Below are 14,781 nucleotides of genomic sequence, written 5' to 3'. Positions count from 1 at the left end.
GTAATTGAAATGTATGTTTTTAAACTGAACAACTTAATCTTAATATATTGATTTTGATAAACGTGATTTGATTACTTGTAACAAATTAACTTTTTTTTTTAGTTGGATCACCTATTTTCTCTTTTTGGTAAAAAAAAAAAAAAACCAAAAAAACAAAATATGAGACATTAAAGACATGATAAATTAAAAACATTCAATGATCTACAACATTCATGTGTGTTTAAGGCTTTTAGGCTTTTTTAATGGGAAATAAAGTTCAATTTAGGTCAATTTAAAGGAGAGGTATTACCTATTCTGTAAAATTCACATTTTGAAGGTTTTTGTGCTTCCATCTGGGTCTCAACTGCTTCTAAAAAACAGCCAGAGTGATTACAAAAAGGAAGAGAAAAACCATCCAGCAGTTTTTTAGTGTCTGGAAAATTAGCAGTTTAAAAAACCTCCCAAATGTAATGTCACACGGTGTGTTGCCTAGCAACCACAGTTACCTAGCACCCAAGCTAAGCTCTGGAAAGCTTGATCAGCTGGTTTTATCTCTGTATTCGCTGTACAATGGCTGCTGGAAAAGAGAAAGTGTTTTGTTGTCGACTTACCATCCAGAAACGACTTGCTGAATTCTTGCTCATTATGCATGAGGCTCCACTTCTGCTTTTCAAAGATGTTGTTAGGGGTGGACGATATGGCTGAAAAACCAACAACGAAATAAGCGTTTCATATCAGTCAATATCAACAACTGTGTATATCGATGATTATTGATTAGTTTCTTGTGTTGGATATCTGAAAATCTGCCAAACTGATGGTGTGACTTTTCCTGTTCTATCAAAATGTTTCAGTCCACGCTGCTGTCGTTTTTTAAAATTTTTAAGCAGATATGAGACACGGTGGCAAAACATGAAACTGCTGCTGTGCAAGTTAATCAACAGGTTGTTGCTAGGTAACCAGAGAGAGAGAGTGAGTTGCTAGGTAACCAGAGAGTGAGTTAGTTGATGCTGCAAACCTAGCTTGACTAGCAATGAGAGGTTGAGCAGCTAAAGCCTTTCTTATGCCTACATCTCCCAGAATGCTTTGCAGTTCTGGGATATAGAATATATCCCAGAACTGCATCAATATTCTATATCTACCGATATAGAATATTGATGTGTCTATCGTGTATACATTGTTAATTCCATCGTCCAGCCCTAATGGCTGGATAATTTTGCATCTGTTTGCAGCCATTTTGACTTGTGAGTGTGAATGCTTAGTTAGTGGGCGTGGCCAACAGCAGCTTATTTGCATTTAAAGAGACAAGACGCCCTAAAGCAGCTCATTCTGAACTTACCAGACTAAAATCTCATTATCTAGGAATGATTGTTTGCAAAATGTGTAATAATCATGTTTTGTTTAACCCACCGACTTATGCTAATCTGTTAAAGGAAGCATAAAAGGATCACCTTTGAAAAAAGGCGCTGTCAATGTCCTCCCTTCCACAAGGGGGAGCTATGACTCCTGTTGAAATCCGAACAGCAGCTTCCTCCTTGTAAGGTCCACCGTGACAGATATCAGTGTCAATCACGAGGCCTGGAAAGGCTCGGAGGCCCCAGGGCGGAGCCGGAGGAGTGTGCAGCACGTTCTCCGTTCTCGCATTTATCCTCCAGCCGCGACACTGCAGCGGAACGCAGAGTTAGAAACAAACCAATAAAAAACAGGAGGAGTTTTTTTTTCCCACAGAGACGCTGATCATAAAGAACGCTTCTTCCCGAGCTTCACGGCTGAGACGGGAGTGATTTATGAGTGCAACGTCTCAACTGTCACATGAGATGTTGTACAACAACGTGACATTCCTGACACTTTCAAAGCAGCCTGTTTACTTGCTGCGCTGGCAGATAGAGGAATCTATATTTAAGAGAATGTATTTATAATAGCAAGAGTTAGAAAAGCATTTCTCAAAACACTGGTGTGTGATTTGAGCCTCCCTAAAGTGGGGGCTTGTCATCACTGGTTGCTGAGCTCATGCTAATTATAGAAAAGAAGACTCAACACATTTGCTAAATATTTGGGTCAGTAAGATGTTCAGAACATCAGGAAAAAATGTTTACAGAGAAACATTTTTCTCTGTAAAAATGCTACAGAGAATCACAAAACCATAAAGATTTTGTGATTTTGTGCAAAAACACAAAATCTTACCCAGTTTTTCTTGTCAAATTTCTAATGAAAATATCTTAGTACACTAGAAAAAAGATAAAACTGCCTATCAAGCAACTTTTAAGAAAAATATATGAGCTTGTTTTAAGTCAATAATTCCTTAATATTGATGAGGACGTTGTGGTTCCATTACGATTATTTCTTTGTAACAAGGGAAAATGTCTTGTTAATCTGCCAGTGAAAATGGTTACTTTTAATCAATACAAAGGAAGCATTTACTTTAAAAATTCCTCTCTCTTTCTGAAAAGTTAGCAGACTTGAAATAAAACAAAACAAAGACGTGTGCACTAGAAAGTAAACCAGAAATGCTTGGTGGTTTATGTGTTTGTTTTTGAAGCGTAAGTCAGAATTTAGAAGCTGGGTGCTGGAAATGATCAGCTACGGAAGAGTAAAGATGCAAAGAACATCTAATCTTGCAGTGGAAAACAGCTTTTATTCGTAGAGCACATTAAAAACCATTCTGATTTTCCAAGAGTGAATGTTCCAGCAGATTTATCGCCATGTGATGCTTAAAAAAAACAACAAAAAATCAGTTTTTCAGATTTTATAGATTTTCAGAAATCAAATCTGCAAAATAATGGTTGAAAAATTACAGATTAAATTTACTGGAATGGTCCAATCAAAGTCCAGAGCTTGACTTTATTAAACTGTGGTTAGCAATAAAGTTTCTCGATTCAGTGATTGTCTGCGCACCATTTAAAGTAAACTTTTCCAGTTCCAGGTGGTGAAATGTCAACAGGAAGAAACTCTAAAGGCAAGGAAAAATAAAGGTCTGTCAACAAAACCAGCCACGTTTGTCAGGTGTTTTTATTTTGAGTTTAACATCAATAAGTAGTCGGCTTCTTTAAAATACCTTTACTTTCTATTTGGAGCCTAGTTTTAGGCAGACATTTTAAACACAAACATTTGGAAAGTAGACGCAGCTGTCAACCATTTATTTGGTGCACTGCAAAAACACAAAATCCTACCAAGTATTTTTGGTCTAGTTTCTGTGCAAATATCATATTACACTTGAAATAAGACAAAACTAACTGATAAATAACTTTTCAGAAATATATGTGAGCTTGTTTTGAGTCAATTCCTTAATATTAGTAAAAATGTATTAATTGAAGTACTAGTGCAACATGGGAAAATGTCACGTTTTTACATTTCTTCATGAAATGTAAACAAAACAGAGTTGCGTCAGATTTTAGCGGTTGTAAGATTTCTCTTGTCTGTGGTATTTAATTTCCTTTTGGGATTAATAAAGTAGTTTTGAATTGAATTGGTAAAAGATCAAGTCATTTCTCCCGCTAGTGCTAGACTCACATCTTTCTTTTTTACCCAGAATGCCCTGCGCTGTAGTCCATTTCCTGCAGACTAGAATTCAGTTTAAGCAGAAAAACAAGGGATGGTGTGTACACAACCTAAAATAATCAAAGGCTTTATATTTATTAGAAAAAGAAAATCAAAGTGACAAATCTAGCATCACATCTGTGTTAAATGCGTAATAAAATAAGGGTGTCGATTTCAGACCAAAATTGCAACATTTGTTACATTTTCAGATGCTGCAGTTCACTTTCACACTTAACTGTGTCAATCGATCCAAACTACTTGAGAAACCTGTTCCCCTCCTCGCCTGTGGGGGCGCTGCACCAAGAACCACTGAAGGAAACAACATGAAAACCTCTGAAGCGCAACTTCCTTCATCATGAAATGTAAACAAAAATGGAAAGGTGTCACATTTTAGCGGTTGGACGATTTCGTCTCAAGACCACAAGTCATTTCACTGCTAGTGCTAGATTAGCATGTTTGTTTTGGTTCCATTTACCCAGAATGCCCTGTGCTTTAGTCCACTTCCTGCTTTTGGAGCAGTCTCTGGTCCACTTGCCGTTCACATATTGTTTCAAACTGCACAAGAGTTCACTTCAACCAAACTGAGGCCGAGGTTTGTAGGTGAGCCAGTTCGTTTTTTGGTCTACATCAGAGTTCGATAACACATTCACACCTCCTAAAATAAACCGCACTTTATAGACAAATGAACCAGAGTTTGATTAAAGTGGACTAAACGAAGCCGGTGTGAACGCTCCCTAAAAATATGTGTAATTATGACACAATATTATCTTGAAAAGAGAAAATATCCCCAATGCTGCGTTGACGTGACATCACATCTTCAGAGCCAATGCTCTTCTGAATTGCCAAATTTGTATTAATAACAGTCCAAACAAAAACAGAGTTCAAACATTACCGCGGCGCACACATGCTGCGTCTCCCTCGGTCCCACAGGACTGACAGATGGAGAGGGGAAAACGGCTTGTTCAGCCGGGTCGGGCCCCGCTTTGTGGAAGTAGGTGCTCTGTAAGGCAATCCTCTACTAATTGCCAGAGTAGTTCAAACACAAAGTCTGCCACTGAAATCCAATCCAGCTGGTGTTGTACAGTGAGTAAAGTTTACAAAGTGTAACATTTTAACCCCCCTGGCAAGAAGAAGGGACAAATATGCGACTTATGGACGAGGAGGTGAGGGCACCGAGGGGCGGATGAGTTTTTAAAAAAATGCAGAAAGACAGCGGAAGGTGTGGAGCGTGCTGGCGACATGAAAGGCGTAACTGTAAATAGAGCATTCAGTATTTAGGCTGCATGTCTAATGAGGAGTGCAGCCGCTGTAGGTGGACCGAGGCTTGCAACGGGACACCCAGGAACGAGCGATAAGGAGATGGGGAGGAGTGATTGAGAGAGAAAGAGAGAGGAGCTGTAAGAGGAGAGGCAGATGATGTAAACAAGACGTGCAGAGTCCGTCTGAAGCCATTTTATAAATGACTGAACATCCGAAAGGTCGGATATTTAGAAAACACTAACTCACTTTTAGTGAAGTCTAAATTATTAAAGGAGTGGTGTTATGTGAAATTAACTTTTTTGCGCTTTAAATCATGTTATTCTTTCATCAAAAACAAACCTGCAGTGTTGCTTTAATTCTTTCGTGCGTGTTTGAGAAATCCTTTAATCTCCATGGCAACTATTCAGCTGAAACGTTTGGGTGGGCCTAGCCCCGCCCTCGAGGATGAAGCTCCTCCTCAGAGCTGCAGTTTCCAAGCATCTGCTCCTTCAGACTAGCAAGCAGCAATTAGCAAACACCTGGAACTGCTGAGCTACTCAGTGCAACGCTGGTAAAAACGTCGTTAAATGGTTAATACAGGAGAGATGTAGTAAATTCACTTGTAATAAGACATTTTTCTCCTAAGTGAAATTATCTAGCAGTGGAAACAAATACTTTCTAATGAAAATTAAATATTTACTTTAAACAAGTTGCTATGTCTTGCTGAAAAGTTATTATTTCAAGTGTACAAAGATAATCGCACTAGAAACTAGACAAAAAATACTTCTTGTGTTTTTGCAGTGTTCAAATTATCATGTAAGAATATGATAATTGCTAATAATTTACTAATGACATTATTAGTAAATTGTTGATGGTGTTTTTGTTATTAATGCTAGTTTTGTTTTTTGGTGAAATTCAAAGAAATGATGACAAATCTGAATTAATACAAGTTAAAACAATATTTAATTTCCCTTTGGGATTATTAAAGTGTTTTTGAATTTTAAATAATTCATCCACTGCGATTAAAATTAAACAAATACTATATTTATGGGTTAACTATTAAATACGCGTTCAGCTGTTATATGTATGGATTCCACATGTAGTTAATGTAAACGATAAGGAGTTGGAATATTAAACATTTAAAACATTATTATTCAAAAAATAAACAAATCGCATGTCATCCAAGATCTAAACTGATTTGATCTGGACGGAACTGCAGCGAGTTTTTAATTGAACATAAAGCAGAATTCAGTCCTCTGTAACGAGGGCTGGGCAGCTCTGATGCTCAGACTCCCTCGCTCTTTCGAAGGTGAACATTCCTTACACTAATTTCAGTTTTGAGCAGGAAAGACGTGTAGGCACATGTGTTGTTTGTTTGTCAGAGCAGCGGCGTGTCAGCATGGCTGCACATTTTACCTTCAGTGCGCGTTGCTTGGCCTTGCACTTTATGGGCCAGTGAAGTTATACTTCAGGCCAGGCTTCCGTTTTCCAGTGGTCGGATGTAGCAAAGTACTTTGTCACAGTGCATAAGTACATTTTTCATATATCTGTACTTTACTTACAGGGAACCTATAATGCAAAATTCATATTTTGCACATTTCTGTTTTTCTAAAAGCATCCCACGTGCTTTCAAAAGAACAATCAGCAGTTTTTTTTTTTATTTAGTTTTTTTAGTTTTGTTTTTTTTAGCAAAAAGTTCATGTTGTTTGGTGTCTGGAATATAAGTTGTCTCAAAAGTCTTCAGCACGTAACGTCGCAAATCAGCAGGCACTCCATCGTCACCTAGCAACCCCAGCAGAGTTCTGTCCGTCACCTAGCAACCCCAGCAGAGTTCTGTCCGTCACCTAGCAACCCCAGCAGAGTTCCGTCCGTCACCTAGCAACCCCAGCAGAGTTCTGTCCGTCACTTAGCAACCCCAGCGGAGTTACGTTCGTCACCTAGCAACCCCAGCGGAGTTACGTTCGTCACCTAGCAACCCCAGCGGAGTTACGTTCGTCACCTAGGTGCTAGTTTTGTTTTTTGGTGAAATTTAAAGAAATAATAATGGAGAATCTGAATTAACATGAATTACAACAACGTTTAATTTCCCTTTGGGATCAATAAAGTGTTTTTGAATTTTTTATTGTTCATAAAATGCAATTAAAATTAAACAGATACTACATTTATGAGTTAACTATGAAATACGTTGAGCTCCAATACGTTTGGTCAGCTTGTTTTACCACTGTATGTGCTGTACAATGGCTGCTGGAAAGACACGTGTTTTCTTGTTGACTTACCATCAAGACGTCAACAAGTAAACACTTGTTGATTGTGCAGGAGGCTCCACTTCTGCTTTTAAAAGATGAATATATGGTTGTATGATTGTGTATCTGGTTGCAGCCATTTTCATGTGTGAGTGAAAACGTTGAGTTGGAGGGACTGATTAGTGTGAAAAGATGCTCAATATTATTTAATCCTAAGTACTTATCAAATGCAAATGCAGCCATTTATTAATATCTAAACTGTTTGTTAATGGGTTTCAATACCTTCTGGGCCTTTTAGTTTCAAGTACCTTCTTTTACTCAGGTAAAAATGTTAATGTAGTACTTTTACTTTTACTAGAGTACATTCTTGTCTGTTTATTTGTACTTTTACTGAAGTGTTTGAGTACTTCCACCATTTGTTTACTACACATTTCCGACACCTGTGCAGAGTCTGTCCCTGCCACACCGAGCCACGAAGTTTGACAGCAGACAGGAGGTGATGTAGTCATCAGAGACGCCCCCCGCCCCAGCAAACCTCGACGAACGGCCTCACCTTTGACCTTTTACCCCGTTGCCACCACGGCTGGCGACTGGGGCATTTCCAGGAGGCTCTGCCTAATTGGGTCAGATTGCGCAGAGAGCAGCATTACGCCTGAAATTGGAAACATATGCAGCTATACCTTAGTGTGCATGTGGTAATGGTGGCACTGGGCTTGAAAGTGGTGGACGAATGTTGGGAAATAATTAAAAGCGTTGAAAAAGTGAAACTAATCAGTGGAAGAAGAGATGATAAACATCTGACACTGACGAACCTGGGAGAGGATGGAGGTCCGGCTCAGCTTTGGACAGGCAGACTGTTCACTCTTACAACACGGCTCAGCCATTTCCAATAATTGCCATAATAGCTACCTTCCAATTATGCTGGGATCCAAGTTTTGAATGAAGGAAGATGTCTGTGGCAAACGCAATATTTTGATGGCTGATGGCAGGACGTGTGGGAAAGATTTCATCAGAGGGGCCGACAGGCGTACAAGTGACATCTGGAAACTTGAAAATGCTTGTGGGTGTGTTTTCTCCTGGAGCAATGAAAGGCATTTGAAGACAGTCCAAGAGGTGGATCAATGGAGTTGCTCAAGTGCAATCAGTCAAGTGAAATCCTGAAAAGTGATTGCTAATCATATTATGAGCTGAAATGTTTTACATTATAGGTCATAATTAATATGATCAGGGCCTAAAATGATTTAAATTTAACTTCAGTTGTACAAAAACAACAATCAGATAAAGAAAAGAAGACGCATACTAGCAGAAGAAAGTCAGAAAACACACAGACATATGTGTGAAAGCTAAAGTTAGCTATGCTAACCCTAAATCTAAAGTCAAAAGCATCCGTTCTGCTAGCACTTAAGTACTACGCTGAAGTGCTATCTAGCATAAGCTAATGCTAAACGCTAACTTCAGTTCGATACTGTATCTGTTGAAAGATTACAACCCTTTTGCACCAATTTAATTTTGACATTTTAATTTTCATGCTCTTTAAAGCCCTTAGATTTTGTACTCATGTTTATCTTGTTCTCTACTGCCCGTTTTATTTTGTTCCTGTGTGTTTCTTGTTTAAAATAAAATTACAGGGAGGGAAAAAGAGAGAGAATCAGAGAGGAAATGGAACTGCTGCATAAAGTCTTCACTCACTTCAAAATAAAAGCATGAATATAAACATCTAAATACTTGAGTAATACTCAGTAGGCGATAACCAAAATGTCAACACAGATATTAAATTTTGTCCAACTGAAAGTTTACAAAACAACCAAGTAAGTTAGGACTTTTGAATTTATCCAGAAAGATTAATCTAAGGAAAGCTAAGAGCGCTAAATGTTGTCAAAGTTAGCAAAAGCATTAAAGTGCCAAATGAAAAATTTGCACATTAGCATTAATGTACCAACCACTTTATTTAATCAATCAAGAACTCTCATCCAAACACATTGGATGTATCTGGACATGGTTGATATGGCTGTTTGGAAGCAGAGCCTGGTCTTTATGCTGCTGACTGGATCTACATCGGTGCTCATCTCACTGGATTATAAACTCTGTCTTACCTACTGGAGCAGCATCTTCAGCAGGTTTTTCTCTCTGGTTTAAGGGTTGAAAATCACATTTCACACCAAAACCCGTCTCCTGATTTACTTCCATCCGACTTGATGTCAGATGAACGATAAAGACTTTGGACGACTTTATGATTTAGAAAAACTTCACCTGGAACATCAAGATGTAAAACTTGTTTTATGAAAAACTTTGAGAGGCTAAATGGAGCAAAAGGTCAAAGAAAACAATCATTCCTGGCTGCCCACAACTTTCTCCTGCTTTTTGTGGCTCCCACTCCGACTTTCACTGATGCGCCCAGAGGTGGAAATATCTAAGTAGGTGTTGGACAAGTTGAGGCAGGGAAGGAGCTAGAGAGCAAGGGTGGAGGTCTGCAAGGCTTTCAAGTGACTGACAGTAAACGCCGAGAGGCAGGAATACCGAACGGGAGACTCCAGGGAGTGTGTGTGTGTGTGTGTGTGTGCGCACAGACGTGTTTGTGTTTGTGGTGAAGACGAACTCACAGATGATTCCTAGTAAAACGACTTGGGAGCTGCTACTGTGTGGAGAAAACAAACAAAAAGAGAGAGTCTGTGTTTGCGTAATCAGACAATAAGTGTGAGCATATCAACGGTTGCTTCCATTTGAGGGCGCTGGCAGTGTTAAATGTCTCGTTCCCGGAGTGAAGACTGCACTTTAGTCTGTCTCTCCATACAGAATAACCCGTTTTAGCAGCTTGAAAACCCTCTTTTCATGGCCCCCCTCCCCAACCCGTCTCCTCTCTGGTCCCTATCTCTCTCATCCCTAAACTCTTTCATGAGCAGTCTCTCAGGGGCACGGCGGTAACTCAACCCAACGCTCTTTTGTCTCCATTCTTTCCCTTATCCTTTCATCTTTTTAGACATTCAAGGGAAAAGGGGTTCGGTGAGACAGAAACCACCAATTGGTAAAGGAAAGAAAGAGATAGCATGTGAGAGAGTGACAGAAAAAACAGGGGGAGGCAGAGTTTCTTCCACTCTGTGCTCATCATCCAGTTTATGGCTCTGCTTTTCAACAAGGCCATTCAAGGTGGGGAGGCTCAGTGGCCATTCTCGCAGGTCAATGGCACTGAACTCTTGTCTGGTATGTGCTGCGCCGAGGACCCGTTGAACCGTCTGCAGGCCCGTTTGTCCCCCACGGACCTCCGCTGTGTCTCCTTTCCCCCAAAGGCCCGTCGGTGTACGGAGCAGCCAGCCAGCTGCTCCCGTTTTCAGACATTTACCTTTTAAGGTGATCTGTTAAACTTCCTTGAACAAGTTATGACATCAAATTTTAAAAATTGGAAAACAAAACAACAAAAAATCACTCCTAAATCGTGATGTTTCGCTCACACATGAAAATGGCTGCAAAACGGATACACAATTACATAGCTGTACAGCTTTCAAAAGCAGAAGTGGATCCTCCTGCACAATCAACAAGTTTAATTCAATTTATTCGGTTGGTACAAGTCGCATAAATTTTTCTTGCTACAAACGAACAAAGGTTATACAAACAAGGTTAAATTGACTTACCTACAAAAATGTTGTTGAAGATTTAACAAGAATGCATCAAATGGTAAGTCAACAGCAAAACACTTGTCTTTCCCAGCAGCCATTGTACAGCGCATTTAATGGTAAAACCCGTAAACCACTTGGAGCTCTACTTAGGTTGCTAAGTGACAGGCTAAGCTTGGCTGGAGTTGCTAGGCAACAGTGCAGCACCATGTTGAATGATCTTAATCAGTAGGATTTTGAAACTGCTCATTTTCCAGACACCAACAAAAACATTAACTGTCAACAGCCGGGTCATTTTTTAACTGTTTTTCAGTTGAGACCCAAATCAACCATGTGAAATGTGAATTATGCAAAACATGCATCCTTTAAAGACAATCGCAAAACAATTTATGTGAAAATAAATCCTTACATTAACAAAACGTAAAAAGGTGCGGAGCGATCTCAGCAACCATCTTTAAGAAATAGTTTCTTAGCATCAACCTGGAAAGGCTTAGCCAGCAACAAAGACTTGTCTTTTCCAGCAGCCATTCAACGGTAAAACCAGCTGACCAAACAAACTGTACCTCAGGTTGCTAGGTAACGGGCGGAACTCTGCTAGGGTTGCTAGGTAACGGCACAGTGCCTGCTGAACTGTTACATTATAATGTTTTTGAAAAAGGTCTCCAAAAAACATTAATTTATTGGCAAAAACTGGCTGTTTTTTTTTTCTTTCTTCTTTTTAATCGTTTGTACTGTTTTTTAATTCACATTTCTAAATGTGAATTTTGCACAAGGCCAGGATGTCCGTGCTCATCCCACCTGTGCTGCAAGAATACACACGCTTGTTTGCGCTGCAGCCTCTGCCAAATCACATAGCACTGCAGCACTTAACCATGAAACCGTTGGAAATCTGCACGGGCCACAGGTGGCTGAGCCGAGCAGCAGAAAGAAAAACACCCAACAATGAAACTCAAACTCAGGACAACAGTCTGTTCAAATTCCGTTGCAGCGTAATGCACTGGAAAAAAAAAAAAAAAAAAAACTTTGCCTGCAGTGCCAATAAATATTTTTGTTTAACAACCAACTGACTTTATGCTGCTAGCGTCAGGATTCAGACCAGACATTATTATGATCTCGCCGAGTAACATTTCTTTCTGAGTTAGGAAGCCGGAAATCTCAGTTTTGCATATTCCAGTTAATATGCAGCAGCTTTTCAACAGTTTATCTGATAAACTCATCAACCTCACTGGTAGATAAGATTACCGGTTAAGTTGTTTTGATACAGAGGGCCAGTTCAGGTTCAGGTTCAGGTTCAGGTTCAGGTTCAGGTTCAGGTTCTATTGCCGTTTCAGTAGCTCAGTAAAGAAATTCTCTTGTATTTGTGGATATTTTCATGAAGGAAAATCTAAAACGCTGAGAAGAAAATGCAGCTTGAGAAGCTGAAATATGCACAACGCACAACTCAAGAATAAATTAAATACATTTATTCTTATTTAAATTAAATATTATAGAAATTAGGACAAAACTGCGACTTTTAAATAAAAAATCTACTCACAAAAATGTTAGATGCAACACAAAGTGATCACCTTGTTGTCATGGTAACAGGGAACACATCTACCTGTTGACTCTGGAAAACTTATTTTAGTAACTAAATAGTTTTATTTTCAGTCATGCATCTGTTGATTTCTTTATTTTAAAAGCCACACAGCATAATGCTGCCACTTCCTTGCTTATTTAGAGCATTGTGATTTATTTCCTTTTTTTAAAATAACATCTATTAAACTGCAGAGAACTGATCTGAAAGAAATAAAAAGTCCAAAGGGGGTTTGGTACACATGATCCGTAAGCATGTCCTAACTATTATTATCATTAATTTAGTTGTTTTTATTATTATCAGTAATATAATCAAGGACTTTATGTATTTTTTTACTTTCCTTTCCTACCATATCAACAAAAACCCATTCTGTACCACCCAACAGACTGACCTGCTCTGTTTATGATTTTTTTCACACTTTTTCTTTTGTTTCTGTTTATATACTTAATCTTAATACATGTATTTTATTTGTTTACATCACAATAATGAAAAAAAATATTTAAAAAGCATCTTCCACACTTGTGAAGATGCACAATTTATCACTTTGATCTAAGATGGATTATCATATAGTGGTTTAAAAATGCAGTTATTCTGATGTATTTTATTAAAGTAACTCATGAGCTAGGAAGAGGGGGGCCGTAAGGACCCCAGGCCTCAGAAGTCTTAAGTACACCCCTGTTGCAATCAGAAATATGGATTGAAGAACATTTTTTTAAAAGGTCTAAATTATGTTTCTCTCATGTTAATTTTTTCCCACATGTGCACCTTTCTTTTATTTGTAAAAGCCAGAATCAGCCACATGTTTGCCACATGTTGTGATCTTACTGAAAACCTGGCAGAAGCAACCAGGAAGCAATCGGCACACAGACTGTTATTTGGCATTGAACTGGAGGTTACATCCTCCGGTTGGCTTGTGCCAAAAGGAATCATGTTGCAGCTCCTTGCGCTTGCAGATGGGAACCTTAATGAGTTCGGGCTTCCAACTTTGCTTCAGCCTGTTTTCAATAAGTTACTCAAATATAAGATAAAATTGAAACGTTTCTGGCTGCAGGCCAAACCGCGTTGGTTTCTATTGCAGTTTGAGTTAAAATGAGCAGAAAAAAATGACAAATGCTCATTAATATTGTAAAAATTGGCAGCATTTTACATAAAAAGCCTTGATTGTTTCTTTTTTGTATTACAGTTTAAGTCAGAAGTTTACATACATCTTGTGTTTTTAATGAATTTACAAAAATACATGAAAAGGTTTCAACTTATAATGAATTTAATTTGATCGACTCTGGGTCAATATTAATCATACACCCTGGTTGATTTTGTTAAAGTTTTAAAGTCTTGGGAGTCCTGAAACATCCCAACCAATTTCCTTTCATCCGAGTTAGACAGCTGGAGAATCCCTCTAGATTATGACAAAATGTAGATTTTAATAACTTTGCTCTTTTATAATTGTTTAAATTAATGATCATGGAATGTTTTATTGTTTAGAAATATCTTCAAAGAGTGTAAATCAACATTTTTCCGCCTTAAGACCAACATGTGCATCTTGAAAGGTTCCTGTGCATTTCTGTTCACCAGAAAATGCACAAATTGGAATTACAAAAATTAATTTGCTTGACATAAACACACCAATTCCAATAAAAAGCTTTTGTGCTGGGAAGAGGTGGTTTTTCTGCTGTGTCAAAACTATGCATGCTTTGCATAAAACTGCAATGGAAACACATTTTTCATATCATACAAGTCATGTGATCAACAACCAGATGTTGCTACTGCTGGAAAAAATGAAGAAGACGACGACAGGAAGTGGTAGAAGGACAAAGGCGCTGCATGATTTTTAGTGATTTACTGCATGAACAAACTTATTCATGTGTGATTTTAATTGTGTTTCTTAGTTAATGGAAACACTGCAGTTGCAAAATTTTGTTTTTTCAAATTTAGCAGAACAAAGTTTTTTATTGGAAATGCAGCAAACATCTTTTTTTAAACACATATTCGTTGAGGTGAAGAATAAATTTAAAAAAACAACAATTTTGGCCACAACAAAACTTCAGTGCCCTTTTAAAACATGTATACTTACAGAAACATTTAACTGCCAGAACTACAAAATGAATTCAGGAGCAGTATCTTGTTAAAGCACTTTGTCTTTATTGTCAGATATAAATCTCGTTTAAACAAGTTTTATTAAGAGATTTATAGCTCATTAAAACCAAAATGTCTTCTCGTTCCAATGAGAAAAGTCGTAACAGTAAAACTGCAACAGCTTGCAGGATATTTGAGTGTCATCCAGAAGAAACGTAGTGATAAGATGCCTTTTTATGAAGTCATGATCCGTCGCAGGAACATAGTTTAATATGATGAGATGCTGATCCTGAATTCCTTTACTATGTTTGGAAATTAAACACTTCCGTAGCACTTCACATTTGATTTAATTAGTAATAATTTTATGCTAATTAAAAAGTACATTTTTGATCATTCTTGAATTACAATCAGGGTCCGCACAAAATCTTCCCAGGCGCCACAAATGGCCCTCAGGCCACACTTTGAAAACTCTGCCTCTAAAACTTTCAGCACCACTTGAGAAAATCCAAAATAAACTTTTGCAACCAATTAT

The 14,781-nt window shown here is 38.2% G+C and overlaps 1 protein-coding gene across 1 annotated transcript in view; it reads right to left on the bottom strand.

Annotated features, from left to right (window-relative positions):
* The window catches only part of slc1a9 (solute carrier family 1 member 9), a 42,351-nt gene extending 40,718 nt beyond the window's left edge, over positions 1 to 1,633 (bottom strand). Inside the window, exons 1-2 of the mRNA XM_008416427.3 lie at positions 1,428 to 1,633; positions 591 to 680 (exon numbers count right to left, since the gene is read on the bottom strand). The gene's annotated coding sequence lies outside the window, so the exon portion shown is untranslated. The remainder of the gene's footprint in view (positions 1 to 590; positions 681 to 1,427) is intronic.
* Positions 1,634 to 14,781: the final 13,148 nt, after the last annotated feature.

Source organism: Poecilia reticulata, chromosome 8 (genome assembly GCF_904066995.2).
Source record: "Poecilia reticulata chromosome 8, P_reticulata-male-v2, whole genome shotgun sequence".
Classification (NCBI taxonomy): Eukaryota; Metazoa; Chordata; class Actinopteri; order Cyprinodontiformes; family Poeciliidae; genus Poecilia; species Poecilia reticulata.
Note: the sequence above shows the minus strand (reverse complement) of the source record. Positions and strands in the feature narration are given on the sequence as shown.